Source organism: Lytechinus variegatus, chromosome 6 (genome assembly GCF_018143015.1).
Source record: "Lytechinus variegatus isolate NC3 chromosome 6, Lvar_3.0, whole genome shotgun sequence".
NCBI lineage: Eukaryota > Metazoa > Echinodermata > Echinoidea > Temnopleuroida > Toxopneustidae > Lytechinus > Lytechinus variegatus.
Window position 1 is genome coordinate 39,037,516 of NC_054745.1, and position 21,276 is coordinate 39,058,791.

At 35.1% G+C, this 21,276-nt stretch overlaps 2 long non-coding RNA genes across 2 annotated transcripts; both read right to left on the reverse strand.

Moving 5' to 3' along the window:
* Positions 1-4,884: 4,884 nt before the first annotated feature.
* Positions 4,885-8,295, reverse strand: LOC121417455. Its single transcript, XR_005970352.1, has 2 exons — positions 5,818-8,295; positions 4,885-5,233 (listed from the first exon to the last, which is right to left on the reverse strand). It is a non-coding gene; the product is annotated as an uncharacterized LOC121417455 (long non-coding RNA).
* A 15-nt stretch (positions 8,296-8,310) lies between these two features.
* Positions 8,311-14,242, reverse strand: LOC121417457. Its single transcript, XR_005970354.1, has 3 exons — positions 14,042-14,242; positions 9,145-9,313; positions 8,311-8,599 (listed from the first exon to the last, which is right to left on the reverse strand). It is a non-coding gene; the product is annotated as an uncharacterized LOC121417457 (long non-coding RNA).
* Between the last annotated feature and the right edge of the window lie 7,034 nt (positions 14,243-21,276).

Here is a 21,276-nt window from a genome sequence, read left to right on the forward strand (position 1 = left end):
ATCTTTTACAGGGTATAGGATAGATCTAAATGAAATCAATTAGTGTGTGCGGTAGAGTCCAAATATTCTCGCCAGTTATCACTTTTATCGACCGTATTCTGAAGTCAGGTTTAACTTAAACTCAGGTTTAAAGTTGTGGTTAAAGTATGGATAGCCAATCATTACATAAATTACTAATAGTAGAGATATCATATTTCAGCTCATTTGGCTCTCAAATCATTCATAATTGTCTAGGAAGTATAAATAGATGATTGTCTTCACCATCGATGAATCAGGAAAGATCACAGTAAACATAAGAAACATACAACTTAATAAAATTTTGACACTTTTGGCTTTCCATAATTTGAGCACAGAGTTAGACCATGGTCTAAGTTAAACCTGACTTCAGAATACGGGCCATTATGTTTGCATACTGTATTTAAAGGGGTCAATCTGCTTTTATTTAATATGATAACCCTTTATAGGTGATTATTTGTTTTATATTTCACATTGAGGAAAGGCTCAATGTAGAAAGAAATGGGAGAATATTGTGTTGGTATTACATAAACTGCAACTCATATGTAAACCATATTTGAACATCAGAATTAAAGACTTCCAGGCAATTACACATGTGAATTAAAAGGCCATACTCTCACTTTATGTTTATAGGATGGATATTTTATCATAAAGAAAATATTGGTGGCTTTCATAACTAAATATTGGATATTGTTGATATTTTCGCTCTTTGAGATGAGTATAACAGACCTCGAAAAAAGATATTACTTTAGAACCCTACCCTTAAATAATGATGAATATTTTATGCTTGTAGCTTCTATACAGAACTCACCCTTATGGTACACATGAGTATTCATATCAAATGTAAATCATTTATTACATAAAATAATGATGTAATACTATCTATTTTGAAAATAGTTAAATGTAACATTAATCATGGTAAGTACCTCTATTTACTTCCTAGTCCTTTGTGATTTTTTGACGAAGATTTAACTAATGATATTTTTGTGTTTCTGTAAAGTAAACAAATCACTATTTGCAAAGAATATCAATGCTTAAAGGTACTATTTAATATTCAATAGAAACAAAAACTATACCATGTTTAGTAGTAGAAGTAGCTTACAAGCAAGTGCAGGGTTTTGAAATATGCATCAGAAGGCATTCTTATGCATGCAGTTGTTTTTGTTTGTTTCGTAGATTTTGTTTTCAAAGAATTCTTAGGCTTGAAGTATCTGCAGATTTGTGGAGAAACATTTGATTTGCAAATTGAATCAGCCTGTCTTTAGCAAGATGTGGTTTTTCTTTTTTTTCTTCAAAAAGGTCATTGACTTTTTTTCTTTCCAATCAGGCAATAGTAGTTTTTATTGAGGTATATATTGCTATTCATTACACATAGAATCTTTGAAATACATTGGATAGTACCTTTAAATGATACTGTGTATGATGAATATATATGCAAGTACTAGTAATCATGAACCAATTTATAATGTCGTATTTTGTGAATGATGATGTGTTTTTTGGGAGGATATTTATTTGTCGATACAAACAAATTGTTGTATAATCAAGACTTGTATTTGAGTAATGAGGTATTTCAAGAGGTAAAATATGTCTGAAAATATTGTGAGTTTTATTAATTTGATGATTATGATTATTTTAACAATAATTTGATATAATTATGATGAAACGATGATCTGGGTCCCGTCTTACAGAGAGTTAGGATTGATCAGATCACCCTCAAGTATGGAAAGCCAGTGATGCCATTAAAATGCATGTCGATTCAAAGTACTGTGAAAGGGCGATGTTAATTTGGTTTATTTTCATTTGATCCAATTGCCAACTCAACTACTATCATTTGGTCTACCATCAGTTTGTCCAATATCCACATGGTCTAATTGCCATTTCGTTTACTGAACATTTTGTCTAATAACCAGTTGGTCCAATAGTCATTTAGTCCATATACCATTTGGTCTAATTTGACGAAGTGTTAATTTGGCAAAATGAATTGAAATAAAATCGAATTTTAGACCAACTGGTTACGAGACGTAATAGTCATAGACGAACTGGTGATTAGACGAAGTGATGATTGGAACAAATGGTTATTACATTATATAGTCATTAGACTAAATGAAGGTAGACCATGTAGTGAGTGGACGAGTTGGCAATTTATCCTTAATTCATACATTCAGAGTTGTCGTGACAATTCAGTATGCTCCTTTTGCTTTTCAAAGGACAGTGCACACATTTCCTGTGGGAAAATAATGGCAGTGATGGACTTCCATATAGTTGAGGTTAATTCGATTGATCACAACTCTTTGTTGGACGGAACACAGGTCCCCTTACAAAGATTTACGATTGATTTGTTCAGTCGCAACTATGGAAAGCCAGCAATCCCCATATCTATTCAAAGTGTTTTCTTGCCATGATGATCAGACATCAGCTTAGGAATTATATGAGGGCAACAAGTCATTTTGCCCTGAGCTCATGACACCCCAAAATCGCCCCTGAAATTCCCCCCCAAAATGCAAGCTTTAGGGCGACTATTCTTTCGAGAGTCTCCCCAAGATATGTCACAAACATAAAAGAAGTTGAAAATCAATATTTTTACTATGAAGTTTATATTTCTGGTACGAGTGAAATCTCATCTTTAATGCAAGACCAACAGCTTAGCAAGTCGTTCACGTATGGCAGATTACGATACAAAAGATATTGAGGCATATCACGTGTGATTTGTCCAGAAAGTCATGTGTGAATCTGAATCTACTCTCATTCCAGGGATCAGTAAGAGAAACTCAAAGAATACTAAAGAAATGCCGATTAGCCAGTCCGCAAATAAGCAGGGACTGTCCAACCTGATTTTGACATTAAAATTTCAAACTTGTCTTGCACATTAATGTGTGAAATGTTCATCTCGTGTTATAGGTATCAAGGGAACCACTGAATTGTACGATGTTGTAAGAATGAAATTACATAATTCCTTTACCTTTGAAGAAAAAAGACATGAGAAATCCGGTTTCTTTCGTACATGTAAATGGCGTATTAGATATCCATTATTCTGTATTATGTGTTTTGATTTGGCCAAACAGTGATATCTTTTTTATTAAAAAGGGAAAGTGTACGGTTTAAGAATTTTGATATTACTGGCCTGCCATAGATGATATTGATTGGATCAGTCACAACTCTTTGTTAGATGGGACCAATTGACAGCAATGTACAATCAATCGTGAAAATCAATCATTCACTTAATAGACCAGTTCGTAGTTACTTCATGGGCAATTTTGGTCAAATGACCTTTCATTTCTTTCATCATGATAGGCAGATTTCAAAGCAAGATATTACGTAAGCTTGCCCTACATAGCAGGAAGAAGAAATTGAATAGACCAGGTGACTAGAATAGCACACCAATGAACACTTAATGAAGGTATTTGTTGCATTCCTACTTTGAATGCATATCGTAGCATGTTGCACAATGCACTTGACAAACTGTGAAATACCAGTCGTTCGTGGAAGCATTGTTGTTTTTTGTGGATGTACATGAAAACGACAATTCAAAAGAATATATGAATAATCAAGACATCAAAGTTGGTGCTTATCTCATTAGATTTTAAAGCACCATGTCACTTTAGTACAAATGACCTTCTTCTGATCATGCGTAGAATCTTTTGATCATGCGCAGAAAGGAACTACGAACTGGCTTATTTCCAAGCTTTGTGATAGGGGCTCCTGTTATAATAATCATCACACAATGATATGATGACATACACTTTCATCAGAAATTTGTGGAACGATTTCAGGTTTAAAATCACTGGTTTTGGACCTCTTCTGTTCCAGTACTCGTTCCAATTTTTTTTAAATGAGACTTGTTTCATTTACGAGTGTTGAAGTGTATTTGTAGGAGATCTCAATCGATGTTTTGAAATTATTTTAATATTCGGATTTTATCGCAGGTAACGAGTACATCCCCAGTTTCCCTTTGTTATTAGGGATTTGAAGATACCCTGCTTACAGTGTATGTATGAACATGTATGTACAGTAACATACTGAATGAATCTCATTTCTGTGTACAGGACCACGATGATGTGTGGTGTTTTTCTCCTGTGTGGTAATTATACAAGTTGATGCTTATGAAGTAATCTGTGCAAGTTGTGAGTCAATGAGGATACTAAGGTGTGACAAGAAAGTAATAAAATATGTGTATAAAGAATTTTCTTGGCTTGAGTTTTGATATTTTTCAGAGTAAAGGGATGATAATAGGAGTGGGAGAGCGTGGAAGAGTATAAATTACCGAAGTGATGGCTTCACCAAAAACTTTTTTAGCATTTCAGTATTTTTTATACCATATTTGCTGATGAGACCCCCCCATAACCCAAATTTGGTGAGAATCGGTCGATGACCTTATGAATTTGGTGAGAATCGGTCGATGACCTTATGAATACATAATCAGCCCCGTTGGCCCGTATTCTGAAGTAAGGTTTAGTTTTAACTCAGGTTTAAAGTTGTTAAAGTATGGATAGCCAATTGTTACATAAATCACTAACAGTAAAGATATATTTGACCTCATTTGGCTCTCAAAATCATTCATAATTGTGTAGGAAGTATAAATAGATTATTGTCTGCACCATCGATGAATCAGGAAAGAGCACAGTTAACATTGGAAACATACAACTTAATAAAAAATGTGATACTTTTGGCTTACCATAACATATTCCAGTCGTGAGTCAAGTTGTGCGTAACTTCACGATCAGCTTTATGAAACACCCACAGGATTGTAAGACACTGTAAATGACTTTTACAGACTTACTTAGATTTGAAAAAGTAGGAATTTCTACTTTTCTCTGCAAAGAAAACCAACACCGCTATAAAACAGAAAATAATTATCATTTCATATCAAAGTTTAGTGTTTCTTAAAATTTAATGACAAGAATTGCAAAGTCACCATGATGATACATAAATACATGTACTACATAAAGTATACAACAAACATTAACTAACATTGAAAGGAGTTTCTTCTAGATTTGTAAGCCTACCATGAATGCTCCACCCGGGTGGAGGACGGGCAATCGTAGATTAATGTCTTACTGAAGAATTCTAGAGCAACAGTGTGCATTTTGAACCCCAATCTGGGAGGCATATCTACATATCCATGAAAATTTCAGGGACAAATTCAAATAAGAACTCGAAGGGTATTTAAATTTTTAGTTCTATTTTGGCATGACATGTGCACATTAAAGGGGAATGAAACCTTTGGAATGAGTAGGCTTGTGTTGAAACAGAAAAATCAAAGAATAACAAAGAAAGTTTGAGAAAAATTGGACAAACAATGAGAAAGTTAGGAGCATTTGAATATTGCAATCACTAATGCTATGGAGATCCTCTCATTGGCAATGTGACAAGGATGTGTGATGTCACATGTGCAAAACTTTCCCTTTGATGGGCTATAAAATACCAACAAAATGTCTCTTTTTGCTTTTTCTTATGGTGATACAAACTTTTATCTGGGATATATTCTTTAAAAATCTGTATTACATGCCCTCCTATAGAAAGAATACATGATCTATTGATAGATGTGATAAAAGAGGCAATTTAAGTGAAATATATACTTGTGTAATGGGGAGAGTTGTTCATCAGTGACATCACACATCTTTGCCGCATTGCCAATGTGAGGATCTCCATGGCATTAGTGATCACAATATTCAAATGCTCTTAACCTTCTCATTATCTGTCCGATTTTTCTCAAATTTTCGTTGATCTGTTTCTTTGATTTTCTGCTTTCACACAAGCTATCTTGTTCTAAAGGTTTCATTCTCCTTTAAGATTTGTTGAAACTCTATAAATGCCAGTATTCAGAATCGGATTGAACTTTACCTTTGGTCTAAAGTTGTGAATTAACTATGGATAGCCAGTTGCAACATAAATCTCTAACAGTAGAGATTGAATGTATCAGCTCATTTGACTCTCAAATCGTCCTCAACTGTCTGGGAAGGATAGTCGTCTATTAAATCGACTTCAGAATACGAGCCTAAGCAATCCATCAATATGTATCTTTTACAGAGTTGAAAAGAAACTCTGGCATCTTGGGATTAGCTGAGGTCCATGAGTTACAGTAGGAAAATTATTTTGAAAGAAGGTCAAGGAAAAATTTACACTTAAAAATATGTAAGTTTGATAACTTCCCCAAAGCCACAAATTATCACCACCTAAGCTGGTGACGAGTCAAGAATGTTGGTCTAGGTGATCACATAAAAACATACCTACCTAATACTTCTTCACGTGATATTAAAGCTTACTTCAATAAAGTAATTCATGTATTATTCTTGTGCAAATATACATATAATTCATGCCACATGAGACTCAAATATTTACCAACATTTAAAAAACATTAAAATTTGTTGTTTCGGAGCTGAATTTGCAAAGCTTCTAAACACTGCTGAGAATTAAATGATCATTACAAGGAAACTTATTATATCTGTACACTTGTAAAGGTCAAAGGTCACATTTTCTGTTGTATATTTCATGTATAATCTGCTCTGAAGCAATACTTATATCTGTAAACCTTTAGTTTTTTAAGAAAGGTCATGAAGTCCTTTGTGGCAAGAGTGGGTCTATTAAAAAAAACAACTAGTAGAGATGGGTTTATTGCACTAAAAATTACTGACTTGTGCCTTAGACTACACATGCACATGTAGCTATTGGTAACAAATGTAAATGTTCTCACCCTTTAAATGGGGGGTAAGTCTTTTGTATGGATTTTATACTGAAATTATCATGGCTGTGCTGACAAAACCTTGTACTTCAAAATCTAAAAAAATTATGGCAGCTTTGGAATGGCTGTTTTTTTTTTAAATAAATATAACAACGGTGGCAGTCTCACACTGTCTGTGAAACAGTTTCCTGATACCTGTGAAGAATTCTTTGAGGCAAAAGGTTGCTACCCATGTTATACCTCTAAAATCTAACTTATGCTTAGCTGTCATCATAATATTTAAATTTTGAGATAAAAGGTTTCATCAGCCCAGTCACGTTATGGATCTTTAGGGATTAAAAAAGGAATATAAAAATCAATCCTTTGATAAAATTTAACTTCCCAATCAATTGACTCCTATTGGACCATAAATCCAAGGCATGACTGGCCAAGGCAAGGTCAAGGACTTAGGGTTCCTGTCTTAAAGAGTTGCGATAGATTCAAATCAATCTCAAAGTGCAATTGATCATAACTTCAGCTATATAACTCAAAAGGGGCATAGAAGAACAGCAAACCGTTTTGAACACAACCATATAATTATGTAACAAAGAGGAATGTCAATAAATAAATGTGGCCGCCCAGCTTACATATTACAACATACAAATAGTCGCCAGAAGTGAACAGTCTAATGTTATGGTTGTAATGTTAAAGTTGTACAGTCTAATGTTAAGGCACTGTCACATTATTCCATGAAGGCCTTGCATGTGACCGAAGGGTGACTATTTCTGCTACTCACAGATAGCCTGCATTGACAGTATCTCGCACGTATGTCACACGCAGTTGCCCGCAGAAGCGCACAAGTATAAAATTTGCACACAGAAAAGTTTTGAACATGCTCATGAATATCTTTGCTGCAGGAACAATATGACAGAGCCTTTACCAATGTAAAATAATCTCAATTAACAAAATCAGAGGCACGTTCACACGATAAGGAACATGCAGGCATTAAATCACACTGGTCAGTAGTAACCCGAAGATTACACAGTAGTATAACTTACATTTTGGTTGTATATCTGTGTGTAATCAGCTGGGAATAAAAGAATGGAATACATGTAGATCTGTTTTAAAGGAATGCCAGTTCATGTAACTCTGAAATTTACAAGAAATGCATGTAGGGTGCATGTCAATTTCATCTTGTAATATACCAGAGCCTTGGAATGTAATGTACATGGGTTATTCCATCGGGTTGGGTCCATTTTTTGTGACATTCCAGAATAAAAAAAACTGTGTCTCATGTAAACTAGCCAAATCTACAAGAAATACAGAAAAGATTTCACGATCAAACATGAATTACTATGGTAGGAGGCTTACCTCACATTGACTCATTAAAATTTAGTCACATCTGAATTGATCTTCATTGTGAAATACAACAGTTGATGCGGATCTACTCCACATTAAAAAGACATCTACAGACAGTAATTTTCCGTTTCAAAAACTGGTATTTTCCGTTAAATTCCGTTTCAACTTGATCTTAAAATGGAAATTCTGTTTTGTCACTGAAAATGTACGCAGCAAAAACCTGAATCCCCTTTTGCAAGGGTGAATTCCATGAATTTTTTACATGAAAAGTTTTTCCGTTTTATTTACCGGTAAATGGAAAATCACTGTCCCTAGATATCATTTTGGATGAAACCTGATGGAATCACCCACATCTGTCTAAACAAGTTTGGCATTTTAACGTTGTTTTGCAACTGATTATGGATTGCCAGCTCGGCGGTCACAAGTGATAAATATATACAAGCACACTGTAAGGTTGAAGCAGCAGCATGAAGCGTGAGTTGAAAAAAAAAATGCTAGGTCGGGCGCTAGGTACATCTCCGATACTGTGGGTCGCAAAGCGGGACAGGTGTAGAAAAGATGCAAGGACTGTAAGAAAATAAATAGACAAAGAAAATGAAAGGTAACTACCCGGTACTAAAATTAAGTGGTATTGCATTAATTTGACAAAAATGTCAGTCGTGGTAACAATCTTAAAATGAGTTTCAACAGAAAATGACCATAAAGTGCTTTCGTATTGATAAAACATATTTTCCAAATCTGGTTTTAAAAAATGTGTAATTGCTGACCGATAAGCATGGCATTGCCACCAGATATTGGATCTTTCTCAAAGCAATGATAATTCATTGTCTTCACAAGAGCTTATCCATGCTCAATCAGAGCTGCCAATCTTTAAAAGTCAAAAGCAGTAATCTAAAAGCTGAAAAGTCATAATCTTGAGATAAAAACAGCAATTCATAAGCGGCCCTGTATGACGCCACAAATTCAAAACAAAATAGGTATTATAAAATTCTGATAACTTATCACTGATGGACTTTCTTCAAACCTTCATCGATATTTGTTAATATTTTTTTCTGCTATTTTAAGGACAAACTAATATCAAGGTTAACTCCTCAAAAAATCACATTACTTACTTTTCATCTAGAGTGGGATATCGATGTGTAGAAAAAAGGGCATCTGTAACGACCTCAAATGATACTGCATCCAATTTTCTTCTCCTTGTAAGGGTTCGTCACACCAGGAAGGGGGATGCCGGTCAGTAGATAGTCATTACCGACATTCTGCTCACAATAGTTAAGAAGTCTGAAGAGAGGGAGAGCGAGAGAGAGAAACCAGAGGTTATAAAGGAGGAATCCAAATCCAAATGGCGTTGTGGCCCCGTGGATAAGTCTTCGGACTTTGAAACAGAGGGTCGTGGGTTCGAATCCCAGCCATGGAATTTAATCGGCAAGAAATTTATCCACATTGTGCTGCACTCGACCCAGGTGAGGTGAATGGGTACCCGCTAGGATTTATTCCTTGAATGCTTTAGCGCCATTATGGCCGCTCAGCTACAGCCGGGGTAATAATAATATACCAAGTATATTTCAGCGCCTTGAGCACATAATCAATGTGGATTTGGCGCTTAAGAAATACTCTATATTATTATTATTAAATAAAAACTTGTTACCCTGTATCTTGTTCAATAAAAACTGATATCCTGGGTTTATATGTTTATTACCTTTGTTACATGATTTCTATGATTTATCAATAAAGAGGTGATTTATATATAAAAAAATTGTTTTTAAAGGAAAAATAGAAATCAGACAAGTTGAGAGATAAAACTTTAGATCAATATCAATTGGACAAACAATGAAAAAGTTAATGAGTTTTTAAAAGTTGTAAATAAATCACTATACCCATGGAGACTTCAAATTGGCGGCATATGTGATGTTATAGGGCAAGGACTACTCTTCCATGTACTCCAATAAAGAAAGTGGCTATAATGCCATTTTTTTCTCAAATGTTTTACCTCAAAATTAAATTATATTTTTCTTTCATGAGGACATATTACAATATTCTACCTGGGCTATATTTAGACTACTACCCCAGGCAAATAGGTTATTGAAACCCCCCCCCCACAAAAACCTGATAATTAAGTACATGGCCTATAGTTAGGGAATTGTCCTTGACCCTTGTCATAACTTTCTTACACAGCTCCAAATGTGAAATCTACATACATGTAGTCTTAGATCTCAATTCTAAAGCAGTCATACATATCGGTAGTAGCTTTCGTATTGCTTGTCCGATTTATTTCAAACTTGCACTATTCTGTTTTAAGTATCCTCTTTTAAAACACAACATTTATGACCTAGGCTGGATTCCATTTTAAATTACCCATCCAATAATGTACAAGGTTAGTATATAACCCCGAGGGGGGGGGGGGGGCAAAAAAGAAAGAAAACCGTTCCAAAGCTTCGCTTATTTTCGATACGCTGTTTCGGCCGCATTACAGCTATTCATCATATAACTTGCATCTAAACTCTAAAGTGAATGGAGATTCTTTGCTTCCTACTCCGACCAAATTTTTTTTCCACCAATAGAGGGCCCACACAAAAGCCCCAAATGAAAGTTTTTGAGTGCTGTGCTGAATAAAAAATATGATACCCAGGTAAATAAAAAACAAACAAAAAACACAACTGAGTGGAACCGAGTATTTTTGGTAAAAAAACCTGTGTTGTTCGTTGTATAGATCTACATGTACAAATTGTTCTATAGCAATAATTAGGCTACAACAATTAGTTTTGTAGATATCAATGCAAAACTGATCTCTGCCTTACAACTTTATTCTATTAAATTTCAACAATAAAAATCAAGAAACTACACCAAATATTCACTTGAGTGAGCTTGCTAAGTTTTATATCGGATGGCGCTATTGCAATTTCGCACTGGCCGACTTCGAGCAGATTTCCCCATCAGAAATTGTTCACAAATGTCATGGCAATTCTCTAATAAGCCCACCGCTTTTCTAAATATCGTTATCAGGAACGGCTGTATTCCAGCCGCTCAGATCTCGATGTTATCGTAAATATTGTTTGAATATCTGTCAGACTTATTCTTCTTCACTTTAAAGTAAAGACTCCTGTTGGCAATCCTCTTCTTCTTCTTACGTTGAGTAAAGTCCTCTTTACAGAGTATAGTCGTACTTGCATATTTTATTGTAATCACGTTAGACTTCCCTTGGCTTCACCGTAATTTTGATATGGACTGAATTTCGCAACAAAAATATTTGCCTGCGGCAAGCTCACCCGTTTGTTTGCCGCATGTTCGCATTTGGTCACTAGATTCAGTCCATATCAAAGTTACAGCAAAGCCAAGCAAAACAAGATTGAAGCAGAAATACAGTCGTTTCCAATATTCAGGAAAGCCAGGAAGTTCTTGATAGGGTGGGCAATGGCACCAGATTTGTGCTGTAGACATGAGTAAAAAAAATTCAATAGGTGCATTAGCCTCAAATTTTCATTCTATATTTTGAATGAACAATGTAGCAACATCTTCACATTTTCTGGCAGCCAAATTGATTATCTATCAATGTGACATGTTTCCATGGCTCCTCACAGAGGCTCAAATAGTGTAGGTCTAGGTCAGCATAAAGACTTAAAAATGCCTATTTTCAGCCATAACTTACAAGCCCACACAGTATAGGGATGGGCCAAAATGCAGTTGCATTTCCAGACAATTTTACATCCAGAGCATTTGCCGTATTTTTAACTATTTAGGAAATTTTATGATAAGTTTTGAACAACGTCTATTTGACAATAATACTAATAAAGAATACGTTTAGTAATGGCAATGCTTTTTTAGTAGAAATGCTGTTTTTTGGTTTTTGACCTACCTATCCTTGACCAGTAGAGGCACACAGGCAATATGAGAGACTCTCCAATAAGGGAGACAAGCTCCCATATTGGAGACTTGCTTTGCAAAGGAACAAAAGAAACAACTAACAAAAGCGTAATTTTTACCACCAAAAATTTGTCTCGCTGAGGTCGGAACCCATTTGAATTGTGTGTGGATTACAACAAAAGTTCTCATCAAAACAAAAGTAGATGGTGAATTTTTATAGTAGAAGGTGAAATGTGGTAATGTTTCATGACGAATCTGCTTATCACATTTTATTTGATGCCAAAGTAATCATTTTGCAGCAAATGTAAACAAAGGAAATTGGTCTCCCGAACTGGAGACTGTCTTTAAAATTGGATACCGGTACCCAAGGCCAAATTCCTTACAAAAGTCTCTGTTAAACTTTGATATTGCTCACTCATTCAATGAACAAGGTTATGATGATATTGCAGATATTTATGACATGGCATGGGACTTGGGTCGGAGAGTCTCCCAATATTTAGGTATGTTACAAAAGCGCCCTCTAGGTGCTTTCTAAATGAGGCAATGAGTGTGCTGGCTTGATTTGCAGGGCGATTGTGGGGGCAGTGCTTTGCATTGTTTTTGCATGTGCAAGGAAAGGTTATTGCCCATGTCATCATTATATAATATTGACTGGCCTTGAGGGGAACATCAAATATATTGCCAGCAAAAGAATCATATTGGCCCGAGTCTTTAGACGAGGGCAATATGGGTCTTTTAAGGGCAATATATTTGATGTTCCCCGAAAGAAGAGCCAGTCAATATTTTTATTATCATCCAAATCAGATATCTAGAGCAAAAATCATGATAATGGGGATATTTCTTTTAAAAATAGATTTCTATTGTGTCATGTTAATATCGGTCTAGGCTCTGCATTTTACCATTATGACGTACTTGCAAGCTCTCGGATCCAGCGTTGTCTTTATTATGACGTATATTGTTGGTGCGCGGATCCTTGTGAAGCGTATCTCTTTATACGCATCCACAAATGCCCGGATGTGAGACCAGGGAAAATACAAAGGTATATTTTGCGTCGTCTCTGCATGCAAAGTAAATGCGCACATCGAGGCCGAGGAAAATACAAACAATATACCTACCCTTCCCGATATTCAGAAAATGTAGGGCAATACGGTTTTGTAAATGACCAGCTCAGATGTCTGATACGGGTGATAATTGTTTTTACGTAGTTGAATGTTTATAGTAGCTCTCTAGACTTGAAAAAAAAAATCATTCGGCGATCTTGGGACTCTGTGTGCTACTGAAACTTTGGCCTTGCTTTCAACCTCTTGCTATTCACATTTACAGGTTTCATACCACTTTAAAAGGTATTCAAACTGACAGAGCAACATTTTAACTATATTGTCGTGAAATTTTAATGAAATCTACTGACGCCAAGTGTGTTTTTTATGTCCCTGTTTCAGCGGGGTCTGTTATTTTGGGGAGTGTTTTGGGGCACTTCCATATGCAAATGCATGCGCATTGCTGTTTTCTATTAGTGCACCTTGGTCCCAGTTAAGATCACAACTTTTGGCTTAAAAAACAAAGGAATGTAAGAATTGAATAGGCAATTTATATGACCTTAAAACTGCAATAATTTTATTTCTGGGGCTATTGAGATAAATGAGGTGTTAAATTAAAGGTCTTGATGAGCTCTAAATGATGCCATGAAGAAAATATCTTATTTCTGAGATTAATTTTTTTTGCAACATACCTACAATATTGGTCGTGCGCCTCTACTCTGTTGTCGTCGACTAACGTTAGCTTGAATGTGATTGAGCTATGGCTTGCCTATAATCTGACTATGCATTCACAAACAATTACTGCTGAGAAATTTGCTCCAAATCTGCCCTTGCCAGCAGTAGCGGACCATGACCCGGACGAGACAAAGCATTGGGGGGGGCACTGCATTATGTGAACAATGCTGTGCCCCCCCCCCCCCCAATGCTTTGTCTCGTGCGGGTCACGGCCCACTGCTTGCCAGGCTTCGCCTTGGCTTGCGAATCTACTTTTTTAGCGCCGCTGCGTTGCAAACGTTTTCTACCGACCGGGGCACACGCCATCGCCAGCACCAGCGGCCTGGGACGAACCACCCTCTCGTACTCTCAAAGCAGCAAGCCTATGTCTACTTACTCGGCAGCCACTTGTGACAATTTACATCTTTCAATGTTTGCTTCTCGTCTCAGCTGATCAACAGTCTTTCTAAGAGTCATATCGCTTCCTCCGCCAGACATCTTGGATCTTTCCTCTCCAAATACAGATGCAAAATAACCTCAATCTCGAAGCTGGTTGACGCCCTTTTCACTCCGTTTTGTCAATTCAGAAACGTAACCTGCCCGCATCACAAACGAACGTAGAGGGCGGCAACACTATTAATAACTCTGCAGTCATATAGCACGACATTTTTAGGAGCCTAGAAAATTCACAACAAAATCCGTCTGCATCTTCAAATAACGCTTTTTCAGAACAGAATCATGAGCAAAGCTTCTAATAACACCAAATCTACCAATGCTAATACCCAGTCAGCAAAATGTATGGGGCCCATATGGGATTAATCTGGGCAACAATATGGGCCCCATATGTGCGACACATATGGGGCCCATATGGGAATGTACTTTCATTTTTATTTATTTATTATTTATTTCGTTTTATTTATAAAGGGTAGCCCCATCAGTAGTCATGTACTGTTTTCCAGGGGGCCCTGTAAACAAATGTTTACAATATAACAAACAAGCAAATTACATAAGGAAAAACAAATAGAACATGCAAAATAATCAGAAGTGAATACATAGAAAAAAGATGATGGTATACATAGTACCATGTAGGGAAGTAACATTAATTCATCTAGATTTCAATCAGCATTACAATACAGGAAAATCAGCCCCCCCCCTACATTTCAATTATCTAAATTAAGGTTAATCAGTGTGATTGCTACTCAATGTGAATAGTACATACGCAAATTTACAAGTGGAAACAAAAGTATGCAAATCAACTATTTTCCATGAAATTAACAGAGAAAATTATAATTATTTCATATGTGACAATCTTTAACATGTGTTGCATGTAGTTATGATACATGTATTTCATACAATATTAAAAAAGCTGTATCTGTGCTTCACATACTGATATCTGCATGTTGCAGAGAATGAAGGGGCTATTTCCTGGAAATGCACCAGTTCAAGTACTGTGAACAAAAAGCATTCTACTAGCACTTCTCACTGATGGGGGTAGGCTATTCTAAAGTAAAGCACCATCGATTGATAGTGCACTTTTACCACATTCTGTCTTCACTCTTGGAATGATCACACCATAATTACCGGGTATCTGTTTAGCGCTTGACCCCCTAAACCCAAACGTACGCGACAACTAGATGCTGGTGATTGTACGTCAAGGGACAGATGCAGATAGATGCCCCCAAATCCCGACCCCCCCCCCCCCCTGAGATTGAGCTATATTGATCAGCTGGAAAGTTTTTTTACAACATGAAACCAATAAGAAAACAAATCCAATCAACTGTAGAGGAGCTGGGGTAGTAGATTACGACTGATGCTTTACTTTTTCAATTTCGTTTTATCCATGCCATGTTTCCCATCATGTACCCATCTCCAATATCAAATACTAGGACACCTATGCTACTTGCTCAAATGTTTTATGAATAGTGAATGAATACGTATTCATTGTATCATAACTTAATAATTCAATGAATGAGTATGAAGTAGAATTTAAAAAAGATATGATAGTTTAAAGAGGACTAGGAAAAGGAAAGGAATGGGAAGGGGAAATGAGAAAGAGATTACGAATAGAAAAAAGAGAAACGGAACAAAAGAGAAAAACAGAAAAATAATAAAAAAAAATAACCTTCACACCTCCAAAGTCATGTGTCGATTGCTTCAATGCAAACAAAAATGAATGGGAATCAAGCAGAAATTTAACATGACCTTGTTGAAGTAAGAAGTCAAACATTTAGTTTTTCTGATAAAACATATTGCCCTGCATTAGAAAACAATATATAACATATCTAATTTTCTGAACGCTTAAATGCATTGGCGTATTTTTGTAGTTTTAAATTTTGCTCTAATAAAAGTGCTGACAGTTTGAAAACAAGCACATGAACCCCTTTTTTTTTAATGTTTGCACCTCTTAGGTTTGATTTCCTTTACAAATGCAAAGTTTTGTGAAAATGACATGGGTTTTGACCTTGATCATGTGACCTGAAACTCGCACAGGATGTTCAGTGAAACTTAATTACTCTTATGTCCAAGTTTCACAAGTCATATCCATAAACTTTCAAAGTTATGATGGTAATTCAACAGATATCCCCATTATGGCCAAAGTTCATTGACCTTTGACCTTGGTCATGTGACCGCAAATGTGCACAGGATGTTCAGTGATACTTGATTACTCTTAACTTTGATTATGATAAATACAATGGAACTAAGTTAATGACTGACTTGTCGTGGCCAAACATTGAACAAAGATGCAACTACTTTCTTGCAACACTCATGTACAAATGCATTAATGGCACAGCTCCTGGAAGATTATGTAATGAAATTGAAATGTATTGTGACCGCCATGGTTTTAACACAAGAAACGCAGATTCTTTAAATGTAATAATACCTAAACCTAAGCTAGAATTATTCAAACAATCATTTAAATATGCTGGTGCTAAAGTATGGAACGAGCTTCCACCCAGTCTCCAAAATGCAACATCATTCGATAATTTTAAATTTGAATACAAGAAATTAATTCCCAAACCCTGATGTGCAATTCATACGTACTACATTACCTGAGAGCTTTAATTATTAAGGAATGGATTTGTAGCCCAAAACCCGATATACAGTTTCATGTACTTTTAACCTACCATTTTTTTCTAATACACTTCGATCCAAACCTTGTTTTCTTTTTCTTTTAGTACCTATATCTTTGTCGTAATTCGTTACAATTTATTATGTATTATTTTTTTTATATATTTTATAATTCAATTTGCTTCATATAAATACATGGAACACAAGTGTTATGTATTCTCATACTTTAATGTAAATTATACACTTTTTTTTATTCCTATTACATATCAATGTTCAACTTGTGAATATGTTTTATTAGCCTGAGTTTTACCGATTTTTATATAGTTCTATAAACATTAATTCATACATTTCGTCCATGAATCGTGTACTTTTTTGGTTATTTAATACTTAAATTTAATTACATTTACTTTATTTCTTTGTATAACATATTGTAAATGCTCTTGTATTGCATTGTATCATTTCAAACACAATCTTTTAGATATTACACTGATTTTTTATCTTATCTATAATATATTATTGATTTACATGTATTTATGTTTTTAATGTCAGGACCATGATGTAAAACAGTTTTTAACTGATCTTGTCATCCTGTATAAATATATTTGAATAAATAAATGTCCAAGTTTTAACAACTAGACCAACACACTTTCAAAGTTAATATGGTAATTCAACAAATACCCCAATTTGGCCAAAGTTCATTGACCTTTGACCTTGATCATGTGACATGAAACTTGCACAGGATGTTCAGTAATACTTGATTATTATAATGTCCCAGTTTCATGAATCAGATCCATAAACTTTCAAGTATCACTGAACATCCTTTGCGAGTTTCAGGTCACATGATCAAGGTCAAAGGTCATGTAAGGTCAATGATCTTTGGCTACGTTGGGGGTATTTGTTGAAATCCATCATATCTCTGTAAGTGTATTGGTCTAGGTCATAAACATTTAAATAAGAGTAACCAAGTATCACTGAACATCTTGTGCGAGTACTAGTAGTTTTCAAAATCAGCACTGCTGCTATATTGAATCGTGTGATGCAGGTGAGACCGCCAGAGGCATTCCACTTGTCAAACATTTGGCCTATATTTTGATGAGTCTTTTCATATCTTAGGATGTAAACTAAATATCTGAACACAGAAGATGTGTACTGGCCTATATGGCATAACTTATAGATTAAACCAAAATATTTGAACCATGGTATGCATGATAGTGTGGTAATTACAAACCTCAAGCTATAAGAATTGCAGTTATTCGTTGGATTCTTAATCTGCCACATATATGTGTTGTCAAAGGTCATGACTTTCTAATGGCAGGAGTTGAGTCAGTCTTTTCCAATGAATACACCTTTGTTTTCTTTTTCAATAACCCAATGTATAATATCTTTAACAGGGTAAAACCATGAACCTAGTGAGAAAACTATTCCTTCATACCCTCTAAATAAGCAAAGATATAAATCAAAGTAAGCGAAACAAGCTCAAAGTTGACATACTTCATATTTCTATATAGGCCTATACTCATTTTAAAATATATATTAATATATCTTAGACTCAGGGTGCCAGTTAAAAATGGCAGAGGTAATAATGTCAGGGGTAAAAATGGTAGAGGTAAAGATGATAAAGATAGGCTACGTCATAATAATTATCATCCTTGACCGGACTCTTGTCGACGAAATGGGCTATAAGAACTGATAAAATATTGTGCTGTTTTCGTCATTTTAGGTCTATACATCGTCATTTAAACTCAAGCATTTTCTTGCCAAAATGATTTCAATTATTGATTGATGAAAGTATCTTTAGTTCGTGAGCAGAACAGCGCTTCACATGCAAACCCAACGATTTGATTTAAATATAAACACCAATGTGTGCAGCCATTAATCCTCTGAAACGAACAAGTTCGAGTCTACGTCAAAATTCTTTTATAATTTAACCTGGATAAAAAATAACCAAACATTCTGTAATAAAAGTAATTTTCTTTATTTCCACATCATGATGGATCATGATGAATAGATATTGATGTCACTGGCGGATCCATGGGGCACAGACGGCCTGAGCCCCCCCCCCCTTGAGTGGTACAAATAAAATCTCAGCAAATATGCGGTTTTAACCCACGTGTGCCACTTTTTAAAGCGAAGCCTTTTTCTGCTTGCTAATTATTTTTGTGGATGAATTAAATTAAGAGTTAGGTGAAAATCTTTTCTGCGTGTCATTTTCAGGAAAATGTGCCCCGCCCCCCCCCCCTTGGAAAATCCCGGATCCGCCCCTGAATGATACAATTATTGTTCAGTCTATAGAGCAATACCTCATTATATGACATCCAAATGGATGTCATGTTCCCAAACTACTGTGTTATGCTAACTGTTGCCACATGAATTTTGAAATGTGTAGAGAAATAGGGATTCAAATTTATGGGTGTTTCGTATATAGGTACCATTCTCTGGAGGCTTTTTTGGAGAGGTAGTTCGCCCTAATGAATAATAAAAAATATCAAAAAATAAATTGGTGAAGGTTTTAAGTTTTAGGGTGTGATGTCATATATGGAAACCTCCCCCATTACATTTTATGCACTACAAAATGGTTCGTAGCTGTTTAAAAAAACTATATTTCAAGAGCGTAAGTGAAATGATTTGACTCTTGATATAAACTGAAGATACATTAAAAACCATTTTGATTCTTTTTAAATTACATAAATATTCTATACACCATATATGGGAAAACTGCTCTCAAATTACTTCATCATTTAAGATATAAAAGTATAGCTTTTTAAATCTTTGATGGATTTCCTAAGACCCTTTTTATTTTCTTAGAACATTTCGTAGTTAATCTATGTAGGGCTTACATGCGGGGGCTTTTTATATTTTTTGCATGGGGATTTAAGACCACTTTTACCTATGACATTATAACCTCGCCATTTTACCTCTGCCATTATTACTTCTGCCATTTTTACCTCTGCCATTTTTACACCGAGCTGATTTAATTGCCATATCCGAAACCTGGCTAAGTTCGAAAGTCCTCTTGTTCATATGCCTAACTACCCGTTCGTTTGCAATAATAGGAAATATTCCAGAGGTGGTGGAGATGGAATGTATATCCATGATTCTTTTTATTTCTTAGTATGCACTGACCTTAATTTAAGCGAAGCAACATGCGATTCTTTATTCATCGAACTGGAACAGTGCTCAGGAAAAATATAATTGTAGGAACTTTGTATAGAGCCCCATCGTTTGACGTTTATTCATTTATTGAGGAGTTTTATAGCCTTTTGATCCGTCTTTCCAGGGAAAATAAAAGGGTATTTTTGACGGGCGACTTAAACATAGATATTTCAAAACTCAAATTCTCAATCTAAGAACTTTGTGAACTGTCTTTTCATTAATTTCTTTCTTTCTATAATAAAAAAATAATAATAATAATAATAATAGGCATTTATATAGCGCCATCTATCTAGAAATATTCTATTCCGAGGCGCACAAGAAAAGAAGGAAAGAGAAAGTTTGGATGAGTGTCAAAGTGCCAATAACTAATACTGTTAGAAAAGATAAGATTTCAGTTTTGATTTAAAGGTCTCCAGTGATTGTATAATTCTTAAATTTAATGGCAAATTATTCCAGAGAGAAGGTGCTGAGGCAGAGAAAGCTCGTGCACCATATGCAACACGTGTCTTGGGAGTCTTAAGAAGTTGCTGGTGTGATGATCTCAGGCTTCTAGCTGGTGCATAAGGCGTGACAAGCTCTTGTAGATATTTTTGGTGCCAAACCATTATACACTTTCCAAGTGAGAAGAAGTATTTTAATTCTATACGCTTCCGGATTGGCAACCAATGTAACTTTTGGAGAATTGGTGAGATGTGTTGATAATTCACAGACCCACAAGGATTACTAAGACAAGTGCCACCCTTTTAGATAATTTTCTGAAAAAAATCAATTTAACTTAGATACTAAAGGTGGAGTGATATACTCTGACGTGTCAGATCACTTGCCAATATTTCATGTAACTTACACGAATGTTAGTAAAACTAAATAGGCAAATCATAACGTACTCCTTAGATCTTTTACAAAATAAAATATTGCAAAATTTACAAATCAAATCGAAAATTCAAATTGGGACGAAATTTTCAATATGCAGGATGCTAATCAATCATACGACATATTCATAACTAAATTTACTACATTGTATAATAACCATTTTCATTAAAAAAACACCCAGTAAGAAAATTAAACTGAAATGTTGGATGACTGATGGTTTGCTTCAATCTGTTCGACATAAAAACAATCTATATTAAAAAAAATCCATAAACCAACAGTTCGAAATGAAATTCAATAAAAGGATTCTCTTAAACAAGTGAACTATGTGAAACGGCAGGCTAAAAAACATTATTATAAATCCAAATTTGAAGAATATAAAATAATATAAACCGTACATGGCAAATGATAAAATTAATATTAAATTAAAAAAGAAAATCAACCTCCAACACCATGTTTGTGATGAAGGTCGGTCGACAGACCCGTTCCAAATAACAAATACTTTTAATAATTTTTCGTCGAAATAGGTTCAAAGTTAGCTAA